At 43.4% G+C, this 17,485-nt stretch overlaps 1 protein-coding gene and 1 long non-coding RNA gene across 2 annotated transcripts in view; one reads left to right on the top strand and one right to left on the bottom strand.

Moving 5' to 3' along the window:
- LOC144470904 (uncharacterized) overlaps nucleotides 1-17,485 on the bottom strand; it is a 270,353-nt gene that overhangs the window by 72,772 nt on the left and 180,096 nt on the right. The gene's annotated exons all lie outside the window — the stretch shown is intronic.
- LOC144471346 (uncharacterized) lies at nucleotides 2,378-7,893 on the top strand. The gene is made up of 3 exons (XR_013494251.1): nucleotides 2,378-2,465; nucleotides 2,661-2,745; nucleotides 7,785-7,893. It is a non-coding gene; the product is annotated as an uncharacterized LOC144471346 (long non-coding RNA).

Consider the following 17,485-nt stretch of genomic DNA (forward strand, 5'->3'; position numbering starts at 1 on the left):
GCCGCCGTGGAAACACGAGATTAAATTGTTTTGACGAGATAACGCCGGCTCGATGCTCTATCGATTCATAGGATTGCTTAGTTCCGCCGACGCCGTGCCAGTTACGCAACGTTCAGCCCGGTAATTAAGACTTAATGAGCATTCCCATCGAATTTGAATAGGATTTTAAATGAATTTGAAATGGAAATCGGGCTGACGGGGGAGGCTCGGGCGCTCTAGTCGGATTTGCATTTTTATTTGATATAAAATACGTCGGAGCGGCGCTGATGAAGCTGCCGCCGCGACTAGGGAATGGAGTTAGCGTCCGTAATTCTTGATAGATATGTTTGTACAGGAGAATCTGATTAATTTGTACCGGCGACAGACTGGCATTTCAATCTTCCTCCCTGGTGATCGGTCGACACTTTTCCGTCGCTCTGGAAAACGCGCGGACGATTTTCCGGCCGCCTCGGAACGCTCTTTCGCGCTTTCGTCCGTAAATCGGAGGTATTCGAGACCGAGCGCTGATCGAAGATCAGTTTCGATAATGTCGTCCGGCGATTGCAACCTCAATCCGAAGATTGGATCGATTTCGTATTATTATTAGCGCGATGGGAACGCGGCCCGACATTCTGTCCTCGCCGTCGAATTAAACAAAAATCCTCGGACCGTCCGGCAACCGTAGCCAGAGGGTACTCTAATTAATTGATCAATGGCCCCGCGCGTTCAATTCGCTCCAGTACGATCGCCCAGATTCCTCCGAGATTTCGACGTCTCCGGGCCAAACGGGCCATTTAACGGGACCATGATATTATTAGCCCTTCCGTTAGGGTGTGTCCGATCGCCGTCGATAAGCCTGACCGGTGTAGCAAAGGTGGATTAACGTCCCGAGATATGGAGAGCGATTCTCGTGGACTCTGCGCGGGATTAACCCTTTCCGGTCGTATGTATGATAACAGCCACCAAAGCCATTTATTTATATATTTATATTTTTACATGAAATTAAAATATATTATTGTGTGGGTGTGTGAAGATTAATTCTTTGCAATTGAAACTAGTTTAACTGTAAGTTTAAAATAATTTGTCTAGCTTATAGTTCTTCCAGTTTATACTTTACGTGACGAAGTGCATTTTGAGTAAATTGACAATATTTCGTACTTTTAAATCGAAATGGAATTCTGTTCTCTCGACGTCAATATTTAATACTGTACTTAAAATCAAATAAATAAAATAGATAAAATAAATATTGTTTCATGTTAACATTATGACAATATAAGAATATTTACGGCTGACTGACGGTCGGTGAAAGTGTTAAGTGTCCAAGTTGATGTATTTACAATTCTTTCTAAAATAATATTACAATCGAACAGCTTCTATACGTTTTAATCGTGCAGAATATAGCATAGCAAAGGATTAAGGCAGAGAGCTTCGTTGAAATTGCGCGATTAACACCGCTCTCCATGCACCCGCATTCATTTCTATCAAGAGTTAATTTCTTAATACCGATTTAACCATAGTACTGCACCACTACGCGCCGACAGTCGACTCATAAAATCCCCATATAGTTAAAGCAAATTTAAGTAATTAAAGCGAAACTAGAAAGTTAATAATTATCACAGGGGGTGGCATTGGAACTTTTTCGCATTCGAAATATTCTAACCAGATTCAATTTGTTTAAATATATTAAAAATGAATTTGAAATATCAACAGAATGAATTTTCAAAATTGGTCAGAAATTAGTGTCACCCATATTTGGCACCACTATAATTGTTCTATCACGTCCCAAGATAATTTTTATGACAACAAAGTTTAGATTTATAAAATTGTTAAATAGTGAAACCGATGATAGGAGTCACAATTTCTTATGGGCTAAGAAAATTATTTCAAATTTATAGTTAAATTGTTTTCGAGTGCAAAGGGTTAATATACGAGTGCGTAGACGGGGTTGCAAGTATTCGGCGGCAGGTACTCGGATGCGAAGATATTGAGCCGGGAAAGATATCGCGAAGCGATCGAACGGCTCGCCTTATTCTCGGCGATGCAATCGAATGCGAGCGGCGTATTAAGCGGATGAAAATATCCGGTAATGGCGGGGCACGCCACGGCTCGGGGAGAGATATCTGCCCCGGCCACGCTAGAAAAAGGGTCGATTAGTCTGCTCGATTTTAAATAGAAGCGAGTCGTACAGACCGCCCGGCAAATCCCGGCTCCCTTAATTCTCTCGCGAAAAGACAGCTTCTCCATCTTGGGGAGGCCGTGCATCTTTTATCGTGGCCGGGAAGATGGACCGCCGTGCCGCGGGAAACCCGCCGCCCTGTATTCAACGGGGCTGCCGTAATTTTCATGTGCGTTCGAGCGTTTCGATCGATTGTTAAAAGAAATTGCATTTGCCCGACAGGCGAGGAGCCCCAGGCGACGACCCAGCCAGCTGCCCGGCAAGACCGCCCCTTACGGGCGACACAGCGATCACTATGATTCTACAATAGGTATGGACAATCACTCTACTTTTCTGCTTGCTGCACAAGTTCTCCTCCCATTTTTATTCCTCGCGACGCCCCCGATGGACGATTTCATCCATACTCGTTCTGCTAAAACAGTTTTCCTCAGTTTCAGATATTTGCATGAACAAATGTTAATTAGCGAACTGATTCATTAACTCCCTCGCGTTTGTTTCGCTTCAGATTTGAGCAAGCCACCATGCGAAGCCAGCAGCCTTCCCGCCCTTGCCACTGCGCAGGATGAGACAGACACCGAGCCTAAGTCCGCGTAAGTAAAACCTCGATATCCGTTGTAACTCTGTAATTGTCGTCCATCTGAAACCTTCTACAAAGTCACTAATTGCTCGATAATTAGGTAAACCTGATTTAGAGTCGGTAGCAAGCTGCAACGTTGCGAACGCGGTGTCGTCTGACGAGTGCGTCGAAGCTCGAATTCCGTCGTTTTCTATAGTTTTTAGACCTTGTTTCGAGCTTCCTAATTAACCGATAATTAACTTATCCTGTCGTGTACATCTGTCGGTCGATAAAGCCGGAGGGCTGCTGAAATTCTAGCAGGGGTTATGTTCGTAGATTTTTTAGTCAGCCGGCGGGCAAGTTGTCCCGGTCACGCGTTACCGAATTAGCAGCCGATGCCGGTGCCTGTTATCAACAGCTTCCAGTTAATTAAAGTCGCTTTTCCAAGGGACCCTCTCTCTCTCTCTCTTTCTCTCTCTAGTGCGCGCGCTATCCTGGCGTCGTTCCTTTTGTTTAAAGGAAACCGAGCAAATTGCTCCTTCGAACGACTTGATTTACGGGGCTGCGAGCGTCGGTGTCGTAACTCCTGTTTCGACGTGCGCCACGTATGTCGGACCGCGTGCTGCAGCGGCGGCCCTGCACATGTATCAGCGGTGAAATACGAAAGGGTGCGAGTCTTACCGAAACCATTAATCCCCGAGGAGACGGTCTTTCGCTGACGAAAAACGGGATCGTATGGCCGTGCTGACCCGACGCGCCGGTCGATACTCCCTTCGGTAAAGGAACTTCTCTCTGCTCATCGTTTCCGCTGTTATTTACAGCGGCCACCCTGTTGCCGTCGGTAGAAAACTTAGACCGTTCCGACTTTACTCTTAGCCACGTTCTTAAACGTACGCCGGATTTATTTAACGGTGTCCCCCGGCCATTTTTATCCGCCGGACATCTTTATTCGGTGTTCGACGGTCATCTGCATTTTTCACGGACGCGATTTTATTCTCTCGCTGCGAACTGTCCAAGTTCCGACGTCAGATTTTATTTTATGCGACGTTCGCCATTGTGGTCGCACTGTCCCGGGACTGTAGGAGCGGGAGGAAATGTTTCAAGAAAACCGAGACGCGGACAGTAAAGTTCTGATCTTGTTTTCGCGCTTTGTTCGTTATTATTTAATGCAATTCAAATGGGCTGTTTAAGCAAAAACGGGTTCTTATCTTCCAACAGGGAAGTTATAGTTTTAATTATTTAGTCTTCTTTTCTTATGTCTTGACTATCTTTGGTTCTTCCCGGCATTTCACGAGCAATTTGATGACTATTTTTAGTCGCCCGGCATTTCGCGAGCAGTCAAGAAAATGAATATTTTTAGCACAGTGACGTGGCAACCTATGGACGGTGGAGATTTTGAGTGTTTGTAGCAGCCGCTAGTAGATCCATTGAAATCTTTTGAATTAATTTTTATTTTGGACTAATGATAATGAACAGTAAACGCGACTGTCATGAAATTGGGATTTAGTTAAATTTTTTCGTAAATCTGGGCCAAGATAAACCCGGCGCTCGCTATCCAAGGATTAATCCAAACGAACTGCGAAATCTCCGATAGAAAATCGACTCCGTTCCTGTAAAATTCCAGCGATGCAATTATGCCGCCGTTGCACCGGTAACTTCGCGGTTGCGGTTAACAAGCCGCTGATGTAGTTGCACGTCGGCCCTGCCTCGGTTCTCCCTCTTCTCCGCGGAGTTTTGTTTCGCCGAAGACGCATGGGCCCCGCTTTCTTTGGCCAGAAGGAGCCGTTCGTTACCGCTTTGAATCACCTTGTACTACAAAAGCGTAAGTTTACGTGCCACGTACGTAATTGGTTCGACCCAGTTGCTAACAATCCCGAGAAGTACCCTAGCCGGCGCTAGCCCTGAGCAATTCCGGTTATTCTTTCTCGTGGATGGAAGCGAAAGGAACGCGATGCACAYGATGAACACCCCCCGCCGACCCTCCCGGCAACCTCCGACTCTTTTTCTCCAACCCTATCGGAACCGCGACCCATCYGCCGCCCACCGGTATTCTTCTTTTAAATCMCGAACTAATCCGTAATGAAAGCGAGACGATGATACCGATTGGGCTTCTCCGTAATGAATCTCGACAGGGGCCAAAGGAGACRCTGCACACTGTTTTAAAATATGTTYTATRTTWTGTATTGKGTAYTTCATATTCTATATTTCATATTTCACATTCTATATTTCACATTTTATATTCTATATTCTATATTTCATATTCTATATTCTATATTCTATATTCTATATTCTATATTCTATATTCTATATTCTATATTCTATATTCTATATTCTATATTCTATATTCTATATTCTATATTCTATGATTCTATATTCTATATTCTATATTCTATATTCTATATTCTATGATTCTATGATGATCACTTATACCTTTGTTGTTTATGTAATTTCCAATGAATATAGAAAAATTAGCGTCACTGTTTCATTCTCTATTTCGTCCTTAATATAATGAATTTTGAATTATGTAAATATTGCTTTTCGTTTGGTTTTCATGAGCCTCTTTCCAAACCGGTAAAATTGGGCCGATATTCTTCGCATAGGCACCGCTTTTTCGCCCGGCACTAAAAGGGTTAAGTTGCGATACAGATTCGATCGCCCGTTTCAAAACACTGTGCGCCGTGAGGGCGCGCGCACGCTTCGTGTCCGATTATCCCCGACATCTCCTTCGTTCCTTCTAGTCTCTAAAAACTATCGGACGGTTGCAAATGCAATTTCGGCTGAAAAGAAATCGATCGAAATTACTTGCGCAACAGCCGAATAGAAGAAACGTAATCCTCGTTAACGCACAGCCTCCGCGGAATTCGCGCTGGGATCCGCGTTGATGGATGTTTACTTTGAAATCGAATCGGTGAACCCGAAGCGCGGAATAATGGCGGAGCGTGTCGGCGAAAGACGGCAGCAGTCACGCTCGTTAACAGAGAATGGGAATCGAAGAGAAATGATTTGACGCTTCATTAAAGGCCTCCTTACGCAATTTATCAAGCGACGGAGGCCCCCGTATAATTAATCACCGCGGCGATCGGGTCTGGTTTTTCATTTGGAGAATGGCCCCCGGTCGCGATATAGAACGGCCGTAGCTGAATAAATTGAAAATGAAATGGTTTCCGATACTGTCATTGGCACGGGCTAGAGCACGCGCGCCCGCTAGCCTGGCCGGCCGAACTTCGCGGATGATTAATGGCCGTCGAGTAAATTACACGGTCCGCAAACTCGCTTCGAATTTAACAAATCGCGGGATACCGGGCCGAGGTCTTCGCGATTAATTGTCCACGCTGCGGGATCCCCTATTCCGTCGCGTTCCCACCGAATCGGCCGGCTGGTAACTTCCAACTTACAATACGCCGCGAGTTCCGAGTCGGTCGCGTCGCATCACTCAGTCAGTCCCCGGTTACATCGCCGCCATTCGCGGAATTGTATAACGAGCGTGTTCTCGGGTTGTTTAAATTGCCGTCGATATTTTCCTCTCGGAGCTATTAGGTCGCGTATCAAAGCCTGGCGTGCACAATGGTAGGAGAAGGACAGACGTGCCCCGATCTTTTATTACGCGCACAATCAATCATCCTCGTCCCGTGTGCAGGTCTTTATTTAAAATACGACGTGCTCGCGAAGAAGTGCACGGTGCACCGTGCAAACAATAAATCGCGCGGCCCCGACTCTGCACGCGGACAAAATCTCTGGGACAATAAGTCGCCGGGGAGACAGAGCGCTGAAACGTAGAGTCGGATGTGGTGTAACTTGCTTATCATCTGACCTCCCCCCGTGCTAATTAATCTCGCGTCCCGAATCCGAGGCTGTGGGCGAGCCCGGTGGAGAAAGAATAAAGGAGCCGGGAAGACGGGAAGGAAGGGTGGAGAGTAACAGGCGGCGACGGAGCCTGACGTGTTCCGGACGGGCTTTTTTGTCGCTCGGAACAGAGGGCTCCGCGCAGAGCCGCGAGGAGACAATCCCAGGACACCTCGTATTTAACCTTGCCCGAGTGTTTTAATCTCGCCGAGAGATAACCGCGAAGGGACGAAAGGAGGAGAGAGATTTCTACGCGGGCCGGCCCTCTCTCCTCTTGTTCGCCGTGGCATTTTGCTCGACCGTCGACGCGTTTCTGGCCGCGGAATTGAGGGAACGCGTCAACCGGAACGCTCTGCACGTGCGGCTTCCCTTGACACGGTCCTCCGCCGATTAGAAACGCTTTTGTCCCGATCCCCGGCCGAGCTCTTCCCTCGCAACTGTGCCTCGTCTTCGGCCGTACTCCAGTTTTCGAAGGTCGCCGCGCATTTCTACCGCGTTGCATTTATGCGAAATGCAAGCTTTCCGCGCCGGTACCATTTTTTTTTCACGCCACCCGTCAAATCTATACGCTAACGCTGTTCGGGTCGCGTAGGCCGTCCGTGGAGGAAACAATGTACAGGGTGACCCAGAAGTCACTGGCATTCGAGTTCCTGAGGTCATTTGGAGTAAATTTTTTCTTTTACGAAAATGCAATCTACGACTTGAAATATAAGTCTTAGTTTTATAACTATAATATATATAACGAATAATCACTACAGAACAGTTAAATTATTTAACCATCCCTTCTGGTCAACAAACAACACTAATCATCCATAGCATAACACTTATTAAGACATTTAAAGCAACTTTTTCCGTTGCGAAAATTTTCTCCGATGCATCGTTGATAAGTTACTAACGAAAAACAGGGACCAATGAGAGCCGAGATCAAGAGCAGACGACGCCCAGTTTCGCTCATCGGCTCTTCCACCATGCGGCGACCGATCTCGCTTCTTATTGGCCAACGTTTTTCGTTAATAATTCGTCGACGATGCATCGGAGAAAATTGTCGTAAATTAAAAAGTTGCTCCAAATGATCCGAGAAATCCCTCGTCTCCAGATTGTTAGACATTTTTGGGACACCCTGTACAACGAAGATATTTTTCCGACGTTTCCGGAGTCGATGCTGCTTCTCTCCGGTTCTATCCGCGCGCGCGTGGGCGTCTATTTGACCGGGCACACTTTTTGTTTCAGGAACGAACGGGAGCAACAGGTCAGGAACAAATGGGGGAGCCTGAAGTTCGCTGTCCGAAATTTGTCTCAGCTGCATGGTCATTCCACCGTGAAACGCCACTCGGTGAGTACCCCCGGCAAACAGTTTAATTAGTTCGAGTCGGTGCCGTGAGCACGGTTTTGTTCCCGCGGCGATGGGAACGGACGTGCCGGCCAGCGGAATCCGTCACGTGCTCGTCAGTTTCCTATAGCATGATCGCCTTTTTGGTGCACGATCGGAAGACGACGCTCAAATCCGATCAATTAAGGCCAGAGAAGGTTATGGCGGCTGATGGGGCGTCTAACCGGGCGTACTATGACTTTATGAAATAAGTCGAGCGTTCGATATCGTCTCTGAAATTTTTTCGTGACCGACGACGAAAATATTATGACGGCTGAGAAACTATGCTCGTTTAGTATGCGACGCCTGAAAGTATTGCAACATTGCTTTTCACGAAAATTAATATTTGTAGACCGCAATGCGAACAGCTCGATCATCCCTTATTTAACGTCACGGCTTGTTCCGAGGAATCTGTTCCAATTTAGCTCTTTATGAACCTTCATAAAGGTCAGGTGCTAATATCACTATAACAATGATACGAATTTTATTATGAACCTTATTAACCTCATTTTGTTACCATTATTTTATTACCACTAGTTTTACCAAATAATTCTAGTCTTTTCACAAGATGCCAGAAAAATTTAGCTCAATGCTAAATTATCTTTTCTATTTTTATGTTATTTATTTTATTAATCGCGAAAGATCTTTAAATATTCAAAAAATCATATAACAATATTGAAGTTCTACGGTGGCAATTTAACATATTTATCTCAATAATAGATATGAAATTATTGATTACTATGACAAACAATTCACAGGCAACCGATCGGTGGAAAAAATTAATTTACAGACTATCGGTGGATAAAGTATTAATTATATAAAATTCCTGAGATAAAATATTTACAGACATTTAAGAAAAACATTCGACCCATAGAGGGTTGACAGTGGGCGCTTTTCGCCGGAAATGCCATAGTTCTAATGGCCCGCTCGTTACGTGGCTTGTCAAGGCTGTCCAACCATAATTAATATTCAAATGGCTCGCCGGGCTGATAGACAATCCTGCGGGACGCGATAAAGAGAGGATATTAAGCGGGACTCGTAACGATTGCGGGAACGTTGAAAAATCTGAAGATCCGGCGCTGATCTCTTTGACTAGCGGAGCACGTCCCACGGCGAACAATCCGTGTTTTCATGCGGCTCGGCAGCAAAAGAGTCCGCCGCAGGCTCTAGTCTTTGAGCGCGAGCCAAAGGTACGTCTCTCTCTGCTTTGTTGGCCCGCGACGGGTCCAGGCCCCATTAAGCGATATCCCGAATCGACGCGGGCTACTTATTATTCCCGTTAATTGTATTCCGAGTTGCGAGAGTGGACAGTCCGTGTCACTGAGAGCGGAATCGGAGAAAGGCAGAACCTCGTCGCGTTGCATTTCCTTTTGACCCTTTCGTTGCGGGTGTTGACTGTAGTCGACGTCCGCGCGACGTGCTGTGTGCATGGCTGCCGATTATAGTTGGCATATAATACTGTATAAATTTAATGTACGTAGTATAATACAATACGATGCAGTATAATATAATACTATATACAAGATAAGATTATAATTTATTATATACAGTACAATACAATATACAGTATATACTACAGTCAAATACAAGGTTCAATATATAATTTACTACAGTACAATATAATATACAACACAATACAGTATAATACAATAAGATAAAATACCGTACAATACAATACAATACAATACAATACAATACAATACAATACAATATAGAGTATACATATAATACACTACATTAAAATACTATAGACAGTATATAATATACTATAGTACAATATAATATACAATATACAATATAGAATACAACACAGTGCAGCAGAATACAATACGATAAAATACCGTACAATATAATACAATACAATACAATATAATATAAAATACAATATACAGTACAGTACAGTAGATAAATAAATAAAATATACTACAGTAAAATACAATATACAGTATATAATACACTACAGTAAAATACAATATACACTATATAATATACTACAGTACAATATAATATACAATATAGAATATAGAATACGACACAGTACAGTAGAATACAAAACGATAAAATACAATACAATTTAATATAATGTAATAAATGACCTGGTCAAGGGCGTCACTCCAGAGAAGCAGAATGCCGCAACGAAAGGGTTAATGTTTTGGCACGTCGACGTCGAGCACGTCGGAGAACACGTGGCTTCAACTACTGCAAGTTTGTTCGGCAAAAAAAACCCTGGCGGAACAGGCTCTTTTGTGTCACGGTTCGTTCTCGACTAATCGCGATGAACGTCCAATCTTCGTAATCACTCCGAAACAATGACTGAACTATGCATTTTTATGGTAATCCCTGTTTTCATCATTTCGGGGCGAAATTGAAATTTCCCGTATCGATCACAGAGTTTCGTCGCGTTGCTTTCCATCGTGTTTCGATATTTTAAGCGGTGCGGATAGACTCGCGTTGGTATTCACGCTGACACATAACGTTATGCGAATAATTAAAAATATTGTTAATGAAGTAGGAGCTTTTTATTGTGCAAATATGTTTATAGAAATTTGAGAAACAGGAGAAAATATATTAAGAGCAAACTAATTCTTATACAGATACAAAATTATGTAAAAGAGCAAACTGAAGACGAAAAGTATGATGGCGTTATTATTTAATGCATATAGTAAATATAATTGTAATTTTTTTTACTACGAAATTTCATATGCTCTGGATTTTATTATTTCTAAAAGGCAACTTGCCTTAACATACTTTAATTTCATATGAAAATAGAGATAATAAATAGATAGCAATCAGTAGATATACGACAGCAAAGAGTTAACACTTCGGCTTCTCCATTGATACGGGAGAAACAATAAACGTCAACCATAGCACTTAAAACAAAAGCAAGGAACACAACAAAGATATAAAAAGAACAGAGATGTAATATACAAGTACGCCTAAAAATTGAAGATGTCAAGGCGACAACCACTATACTTGAAACAATAGGAAGATATCAGGAACAGAGATATAACATTGTGAGAGCGCCTAAAAATCGAAGGAACCGACAGAAATACCGACGCGAGCTTATTTCCGATACTTTGAGGATGTTCGAGCGTTCAGGATTTTTCTTGGGAAAAGTAAGGCGGGACTGCTTGGAGACCATTGGCTGGGGAATTTCTGAGGAAGGTGCTTATCGGTCCGAGTCCGGTGTCAATTCGTTTGATCGAGCGGCCCTAGCGCGAGATAGCGCCAACTATTTTCGTGGACGCGTTTACACGTTCGTCGGATGATGTATTGCGAACTCCGCGACCGTGGTTGCCGGATTGGATATTGGCCGTTGTTCCTATAAAATGGAGTGTATAATAACGTTCTATGTGGCAGGAAGTCGAAATGTGTTGATAGATTGCGGCTTCGACGAGAATGCATTGGACGTGTCGTCCAAAATTGAGAAACGTTAGCTCCGCATTCCATTTTCCTTTCTCGGTTTTAGGTCGGCCCCTAATCCCAACGATTCCTCGCCGAGCTCGTTTAACCCTTTCGTCCACAGCGGTCCGGCCCGTCGGAGTAACGTCACTGAACGGGGCACCGCGCCCTAAAATTCGCTCCCTGGAATTCTCTTATAAATAAGAAACATTAAAATGAAAATTTTTTATGCCTACTTGATTAATTATATATTTACAGTCTTCGTTATTATCGTAAGTAAAAATACATAGATAATTACAAAGAAATATAAATTCATATTTAATTATTTATATACTTACAGACTTCGCTATCGTTGCAAGTAAAAATACATAGATGAATGCAAAAAGAATATAAATACATAAATTAATATATCCGGCACCCGTACACGCACCTAATTGCACGAATGCCTGATACGACTTGCAGCCGTAACGAAAGGGTTAGAATCGGCTTGAAACAACCGTATAAATTGTGGCCAACGTCTCCGAGCTGTTCGAAAGAAAAATTACGGTACCTTCGGCCTGTAGTTACATCATCGTTAAAGCCATTATTCCCATCTCAGCGGAAAGAAAATTGCAGGCGGAAAAGGTTCGCGATTTTACTACCGTCCCATTGTCTCCCCCTCCAGCCATTCCTCCCATTGTCATCGTCTAGACCCATGGTGCACCTGTCACAGAAACAGAACGATATTGTATTTCCCTAAAAAGTCTCGCAGTTCTTTCCTCGAACCTTTTTAGGAAAGCTGTTTGGCTAAACCGAAACCGACGAGTATCCTAATTCGATCTGCACAGTGAAACAGGATCTTCGACACAAACACCAAACTGTAGCTAAAATCCTATAACGCAGATCGCCCCGTAAACCCCGTTCGCATCTCCAATTTAATCTTCCATTTAGCCAACGAGCGATATCTCCGCTCGCCGTTTACGAAAACAGTCGAAACCCGGATCGCGGGGAAAGAACCGCGCTACTTGCCGGTATTGGCGCCCCTCTCCGCCCCTGTGTCCCGGCCGCGTTCCGCCACCCGTTCCGGCCCTGTTCCGCGGCCGACACACTGTGCACACGAACAATTTGCAGAAGATTAACGCGGGTGCCGGCTCTTATCTCGCCGAGCGATCCGGGAACACGGATTTATTGTTTTCCAGCAGTTGACGTGCGCCGCCCGAGCTCGGCTCGACTCGTATCGACTCGACACGCCGGCTACAAATCCGCTTGGGGATCGCGTCGATTTTTCCGCGGGGTTTCAACGATCCTTGACAACGTAAATACGCCAAGGCGGCCGGGGGAGGGGGTGTGCGCGCGGAGAATCATTAAATCCGGCGGCCGGGAAACGCGGCAAAAGGTTGCTTTTGCGAAGAGGCGTTCGAGCGTCGTCAATTTCACCCCCGCTTGTTTTTTCGGAGACCGGGTGCGGAGAGGGTGGACGACGGGGGGGGGGGGGGGGGGGGGGGGGGGGGGGCGGCTCGCGGCCGGACAATGGAAACACGGATCGATATGAAGGAATTAATGGCCGTTCTCCTTTAATACGAAACTCTCGTCTCCGTTTCGCCTCGCGTCCCCTCTCCCTTGCGCGCCCTTTTTCTCACACCTCCGCAGTTACTCGTCTCTCTCTCTCTCTCTCTCTCTTTCGCTTTTTCTTTCTTTCTATTTTATTTCCCCTCTCTCTCTCTCTCTATTTTTTCTTTCTCTCTATTTTTCTTCCTCCCCCTCTTCTCTATATTTTTCTTTCTCTACCTCTTTTCTTCTCTCCCTGCTCTTCTCTCTATTTTTTCTCTCCTTTTCTACCCTCCATTTTTTCTTCCTTTGATTTTCTCTCTATTTTTCTCCCCCTCTCTTTCTTTTCCTCCCTCCGTTCTTTCTCCCTCTGCTTTTCCCTCTATTTTTTTTTCTCACCCTCTTTTTCTTCTCTTCCCTCCGTTTTTTCTCTCTCCACCTTTCCCTCTATTTTTTCTTTCTCACCCTCTTTTTCTTCTCTTCTCTCCATTCACTTTCTCTCTCGCCTTTTTCTCTCTCTCTTTCTCTCTCCCCCACTCCTTCTTTTCTTCTCTCTTTCTTTCTTTTTTCGTCTCTCTCTCGCTCTCTCTCTCTCTCTCTCTCTCTGACTACATCCACCCACCAACAGCACTCCAGCGGCGTTCTACGCTCAACCATTTTCTCCCTTTTGTTCTCGCATCGTTCCTCCACCCACGCCCACCCCTTGCCCATTTTTCGGTACACGCCGACTGTTCCGTTTCAACGATTTTTATTTCCAGACCCCTCCGCGGATTCAATCTGTGCGAGCACCACGCTGCTTATCGCTTCCTCTCCTCCCCTTTTGTCCCCCCTCCCACTGTTTTTCTCATCCTCCGTCTCTCGCTCGACAGAATTTCAACATCGCCCGACCGCGCGTCGCGGCGAGGAACGCTTCGCCTACCGTTTTGTCCGTGGCCGACTGTCCGCGAACACGCGCTGCCTTTTTTTCCCGCGTGTCCCGCGCACCGTGATACCAACGTGTTTCGAATCGGCCCGCTCCAGGCCCGACACGGATTTATTAGATGGGATCCAGTGTCGAAAACCCTTTGCGAAACTGACACGCGAACGCCGGTCGCTGTTCGCGACGATTCGCGCGTTATGGTAGCGAATTTTATACGAGAAAATTTATTATATATGGGTGGGAATGTACAGGTGTCTTTGATTAGGGTGGTAGTTGGTGTATTAATGTCTTTAGAGGGTTATTAATTCGAAATAAAAATAGACATTTTGTTTGTATAGCAGAGTTCGACGCAAATTACGTGTAAAGGATTGATCTTTATATGATCCAGAAGCATTGGATGTCTTAGAAACGTCTGTTTTAGATCTGATGGTCTTAAGCTCTAAAAGTCTATAAGAAATGTCTCATAACAGACACCTTAAAGACACTTTTCATCATTTTTATTTCATCATGATTGGTGTCGAAAAATTGCTTCCATTGGAACTTATAGAATTCATCTATTCAGGCACAGTATTATAAGAACTGTGAAAATTTTAAATAAATTCTAATCTTGACATAACCTTAATAATGCAATACTTAGTTAGTTAGTTCGACTTAGTTAGTCGAATATAAACCGATAAATTAAGGATTACAAAAAGCAGTGGCAATACATCGGGACATTAATAAATTCCACCCAATTTCACGATCTTAAAGTTTCAGACTCTGGTAAAGTATATTAATATTTAAAAAAGGTTACTCGTTAATATAAATTTCTACGTTTCGGCAACGATTATAAGAAAATTCGTCTATTTGCATAAAGGTTTACTTGGCAGTGCTCGATTTCGCAAGTTACTTTCGTGGCCACGGAACGACGCGGAATTGGGACAGCGGCTTTGGTATTTTGTAGACTGTGGATATTTCTGATTTCATGGAACGCGAAGCAGAGGAAGAAGCACTTCCGCGTAGTTCAGTACTCTCCCCGCGGTATTATTCATACTCTTTAAACACGGTTTAGGGTCTTCGCCGCGATACAGAAGCCGAGAGCGCAACTTGACGGGAAGTTATAGAAAGCTTCCCTCTGCGTTTCTGAATTATTTCGATTGGGACAAAGACGCGATGCGCGTTTAAACTTCGTTGCGGTAGCCTGCCATTCTTTATTCATCGGGCACCAGAAAAACTGTCGACCTCTGGATAGGGCGGATTGTCTTGTAGATCAAGTCGGAAGCTCGCTTTTCCAGTTTACAAAAGCGCATTGGTCCCGTGGTACTCCGTTCAGGTTTCTTTATCGCGATTTTACAACGTTTCGATGCGCCGGAACGAATCGTAAAAATCTTTTGACGAAATATACAATACAATACAATACAAACGCCGATTATGCTATTCTGCTCGAGGCGATTCGTTCGTTTACGAGAAAAATCGTCATCTCTATGGGAAGCTTGGTCGAGTTTTTTAATAAAACCTGCTACAGTCAAATGACTGGTTCTTTATTTTAAAATTATTGGGACAATTATTTTCTTGAAAATGATTGCATGATATAATGGAATAATATAATGGACTAATATATTAGAGTAATATAGTAATAATAATAGATTGGAATAATATATTAATAAAATTATTAGAATGACATTTTCGTGGCAAATGATTGAATAATATATTAATAATAATATACAGAAATAATATATCGACAATAATATATTGAAATAATATATCTACGATAATATATTGGAACAACTACCAGAACAAAACCTATACAAAAGCGAAATAAACTGTTCTTTTCACTCTCGTCAATCAATAAACGCCAGTCAATGTTACTGTTCGATAAGTTTACTATTAAACAATTTCCAGTCCGTCTCCTATGATTAACACATATTCGTCCGGTAATTTTTTGCACCGTGATTCACAAAATGACCGACATTTTCTCAAACTATTTATAGAAATGATATGGTCTACATAAAAACAACGTAACTCGTTAAAAATTATACATTTTTTAGCGAAATTTTGAAAAATGATACAAAAACAAATTTATGGTTTACTGGAATTACTTCTGTTTGATAAGAATTAGAATTGAATTTAATTAGAATTATTTTCTGCAATATACAAGCGACGAATTTTCATCATTCGGCTATTGACGATTATTTACGAAACGACGATTTTTCGCCATGCGGACGAATATGTATTAATTTAATTTTTATTCGATAGAAGAACGTTGGGAAAATTCGCGTGAACGACCCCTTGAACCCTGTCGAGCCTAGTTTCCTCTCCGCGGCCGGTGAACGCACCGCGGCTGCTCGAGTCGAGCTTTCATGGGAAAACGGAGAGACCCCGATAAGCCGCGGCGTCGTATTTTATAGTGATACACGATTATGATTTCCACGTGGCCGAAGTCCGGGGCACGCCGTGGGCGTTCCAGTTCGGCTTGCAGTTATTGCTCTGTTTGATCGGGACGTCTGTCGAACTTCGCGTATCGAATATCGATCCGCTGTTTCGGATGACGTCTCCGCGAATGACGGAACGTTATACCAGCGATTTCCATTCCGCCGGAAAATCCGTCCAGGCTTCTGTTTTCCTAGGTGTCCTTACGGGACGAGAATTCTCCCTGGAAAAATGGTAGACGCGCACGATCCGCAAACATCTCTTCGCTCACTATCGCGCGAAATATTGTTTCGAATTTCCCGCCGTTCCATCCGAATCCATTTAATTCGTTGAATAATGCATACGCGCTGCACGCCCCGTCGTAATCCGCCGTTATAATACGTATAAGATCTAAGGTTCCAACTTAATTCCGTGTACAAGCCGATCCGGCTTAATCTGCGGATGGTTATATTATACATGCGAGTGAAATAAACGGAACAAGATGGCGGGCGAGGGGGCCGTAAACCGGTAGAGACATTAGAATTTCAAATGGACAATTTACGGCCAATGCGCCTGTAATTTCGCTGGCTGTCTATTTCATTTCTGCCGTTTAAATCGTCGCGATTCCCTTTCGTCATAATGTCTCGCTTTTTAAACATCTAAACCCTTCGCTTATTATTACCTCTTTTATTAGGGAGGACCATCCCTATGACACGTTAAGAAATAGACAAAGTTTGGGATTTTTCTGTTAACGGGTAATTAGTGAATAAATGACTTAGTCATTTTCAGAGAATATAAATGTAAGTTTCAGCTTCGTTTTATAATTTTTATAATGGGGAGATCTCCACGTTTGAAATTAAGTCATGCCTGAATGGAGAAATGTTTATACTGTACTGTTACTGGTTTATACGAGTACGTTTAGATCTTTTAAAATTATGATTATCGTAAGCGTAAAGAGAATGAGAATCAGTTGAGAAATTACTCATTATAGAAACCCTCATCAATGCCAATCCGATCGAATAAAATAGAAAGAAAATTATTAAATAGATACTACAAAAATCGCCAAACCTCTGCACTCGAGTGGCGAGGCTCCGCTAAAACTATTACATAACATACCAAAATAATATTTCTATTACGGAAAATGTATATTCAAAAAAATGTTTTATATTCAAAAAAATATGTATTTTCGCAGTTAATATTTCAAAGGGTGCAAGGAGCCGAGCGAACATAAATCCTGTACCGTGGTGGGTATTAAAAAGATCGAAGTTTCTGGTAATTTGTTGATGTAATATTTTTGAAGGATATTCCACCACCCCGGATCATGAT

The sequence above is a fragment of the Augochlora pura genome, chromosome 6, assembly GCF_028453695.1.
Source record: "Augochlora pura isolate Apur16 chromosome 6, APUR_v2.2.1, whole genome shotgun sequence".
In the NCBI taxonomy this organism is placed as follows: Eukaryota; Metazoa; Arthropoda; class Insecta; order Hymenoptera; family Halictidae; genus Augochlora; species Augochlora pura.